Here is a 3523-nt window from a genome sequence, read left to right as displayed (position 1 = left end):
GAAATAAGTATGACATGTAAGTATTGGGGAGTAAGCCTAGATGAGACATGCAAAACTAAGATAATTTGTATTATCTAATTAAACCACTAATTTTCCCTTCTGCCTAACTCTTGAACTTGCCCCCACTCTCCTCTTTTATTTCTTCCCAATTGTATATCCTTATCATTTCTCAACTGGACTATTGTAATTGGCTCCCACTGGTGTTCTCTCTCAGCTTATCTTCTGCAAAACTAATGTGAGACACTCACAGGTTTTCCCAGATTTTTAGATAGCCAGAAGACCATTAGAAACAGGCGACCAATTGCTAATAAAGATTCCTCCATAAGTATCATGTTCTTTCAATGAGATCCTAACACATTGGATGCTCCCAGAGTGTTAGCTCATGAAAAGTAGGGTTTATTTCTTATAATAAGAAGTAGACAGCTTATAACAGGCAGCAGATCCCCCCTGGCTCAAAAGCTGTCCAGGTTGAGACAGAAAACTTCTTTGAGTGCTGCACTGTGCACTGCAGATGAGGGACTCAAAGGGATAGTTACAAGACAAGCCACACACACTCCACTACCCCTGCCACATGGCTTCTGGACGCTGTCCTGGTGAAGACAGAGAACTCTTCCATGCGTGCCTTCACCTGGCATAATAGATGAGGTCCCTCCCCAACCATTTTTATACCTGAAAGTCTGCAGGACTAGACACACTTGCTTGGCCACCACAGGTCAGATATGTCGGCGCCAACCCAGAAAGATATTTCTTTAACCCTGTTAACAAATATGAGGCCTCAAAAATGGTGGTGGTTTGTTCCAAGGCCTTATCATTCTTCCTCCCTTTCTGAGGCCTGTTGCCCTGGTCATGAGCTGGAGTCTCCCAACTATTTCACACATGTTTATTGTTGCCAGTCTGTTTTAGAAAGAGGAAGACACCTTGGATTGCTGGGGAATTCCAAGGGTTATTTTCAGAAACCAGAGACAAGTCCAAACCAAATTTGTTGTCCCTGGAATGTTATTGTAATCATGCCTCACCTCCATTACTTCAAAAAAACCCACCCAAACCCATTGCCATTGAGTCGATTCTGATTCATAGTGACCCTGTAGGATGGAATAGAACTGCCACATAGGGTTTCCAAGGCCATAAATCTTTACCAAAGCAGACTTTCACATCTTTCTCCCACAGTGCAGCTGGTGGGTTCAAACTCAGATCATTCTGTTAGGGCCAAGCATGCTTCTTTACTTAGATCCCCTTAATGGTTACAGCTCTCCCATAGTTGTGCTCTCTGTTGAATGTTATATTACTAACAATAATTTTTAGTGAGAGCAATATGGTTTAACAAGCTTTATTATTTTTGAAATTTTGGTATAAAACTTAGTACTACAGGTGTTCAGATATCTGCTTCCAAGAAGAATGTCGTGTATGTGTGTATGAGATTCTACTTCCTCCTTATTTTTCTCCTTTATATTTTTCTTATATCCTGAATCTCCTCAGTTATTGTTTTCTTTTTATACTGTAGAATTTTAAAAGTTATATCAAAGATATAAACAAATGAGCTAGAGCCTTTCAAGAATTATAAAACTTTTATAATAAACAATGAATAATTTGTGGAGACGTTTTTTGGCAGAAATGAATGAAAAATGGATAATTCCTCTCCAGCTAAATTGCTCAAATATCTGAATGCTCTATAATCTCAGAGACAGAATACCAAAACTATATGTAAGAGACAATTTTCTTATAATCTAAAGATTTGTCAAATTATATTGTTAATCGTCATCAGTTTGTATGCATTTTATTGCCTTTACTAAATTGGAAAAATAGCATACTCAGACTATACCTGAGTTTTTTGTAAGCCTTCTCAGAATATAAAGGAAGATAAAGGACCAGCTTTTGCTCTTAACAATGCAATTTTGTTATACGATGCAGAAGTTTTGAAGCTTTCATCAGCAATTACTGACTACTTTCATTGTTGTCCTCATGTGGGAGTTGTGAAAGACTGTTTGAAATGCATTCAAGTAACAGAGGAGAGTGTACAGTGCAGTCTTCTGTATTAAACAAAGAATAAGGGAAAAACATTCCCTTCTATCAAAGGTGCATGCAACAGAGCATCAACACAAACAAACCAGACACAAGCTAGAAAGCCTGTAGGAAACCCAGGAAGGAAGATCAAAATCGTGTTCTTTAGAGGTGAAATGTATAAAGAAAACACAAAGTTATTTATAATAGAATTTTCATAAAAGAAAGAAGTCTGAAAAAACTATTAGCCAGTGGTTAATTTTTAAAGGATCCCAGCAATCCCATACCTAGGGACAGTAGTGGTACAGTGATAGAACGGTCATATTGCATTGGGAGAGTCTGCTGCAAAGAACTTTTTAAAGTGTTAAAGAGCAAATATGCCACTTTGCTTTTTGGGAAGATGTCACTTCAAAGACCATGGTGGATATAATCCAAGCTATGATATTTTCAATTGCCTCATATGCATGTGGAAGTTGGACAATGAATAAGAAAGACCAAAGAAGAATCAATGCATTAGAATTGTAGTGTTGGTGAAGAATATTGAAAATACCGTGGAGTGCCAGAAGAATGAACAAATCTGTGCTGGAGGACATGCTCCTAAGTGCTCTTTCGAAGCAAGAATGGCAACACTTTGTCTCACTTACTTTGGTCATGTTGTCAGAAGGGACCAGTCTCTGGAGAAGGATATCATGCTTGGTAAAGTAAAGGGTCAGTGAAAAAGGGGAAGACCTTCAAAAACAAAGATTGACACAGTGGCTGCAATGATGGGCTCAAACATATTGTGAGGATTGTGCAGGACTTAGTGGCATTTTGTTCCGTTGTGCTTAGGGTAACTATGAGTCAGAGCAAACTTGAAGGTACCTAACAACAACAACATGTGGGAGACATGAGTTCAATTTTTGTCTAATGTACCATCTGTCAGTGGAAGCTTTTGTGTTGCTATGATGCTGAGCCCAGTTTCAGTGGAGTTTTCAGACTAAGACAGACTAGGAAGAAAAAGCTAGTGATCTCCTTGCAAAAAATCAGTCAGTGAAAATCCTGTTGATCACAATGGCCAGGACTTGTGCATTGGGTCATTATGAGTCAGGACTAACTCAAAGGCAGCTAGCAACAATAATACCATATACAACACTGAAGACAAGAATTCAGAAAAATGTTCTACCACTGTCACCATTCAGACCAATCAAAATCATCCACAATTGATAAATTCTTAAAACCTAATTTATTGAAAAACCATGAGAGTCTCATTTTTTTTTGCATAAAAATATGGATGAGAAGGATTTCCTAGGGAATATTAGAAAAATTCCAAAGATTGCTTAATAATCATTTATAACAGTTAATTTCCTTTTAGCAGTTGAGAACAGTCTAATCCAAGGTGAGATGCATGCCTCATTCTAGACTTATTCATATCTCTCAAAGATCTAAGTATTTTATATTAACATCACTCTATTACAAAGGTAGGAGCTCTGGTAGCATAGTGCCTAAGTCACTTGACTGCTAACCAGAAGGCTGGAGGTTCAAACCC

Source organism: Orycteropus afer, unplaced genomic scaffold, assembly GCF_000298275.1.
Source record: "Orycteropus afer afer isolate SDZICR_OR568_19922 unplaced genomic scaffold, OryAfe1.0 scaffold00268, whole genome shotgun sequence".
In the NCBI taxonomy this organism is placed as follows: domain Eukaryota; kingdom Metazoa; phylum Chordata; class Mammalia; order Tubulidentata; family Orycteropodidae; genus Orycteropus; species Orycteropus afer.
The sequence above is the reverse complement of the archived record's forward strand: the minus strand, read 5'-3'. Positions refer to the sequence as shown.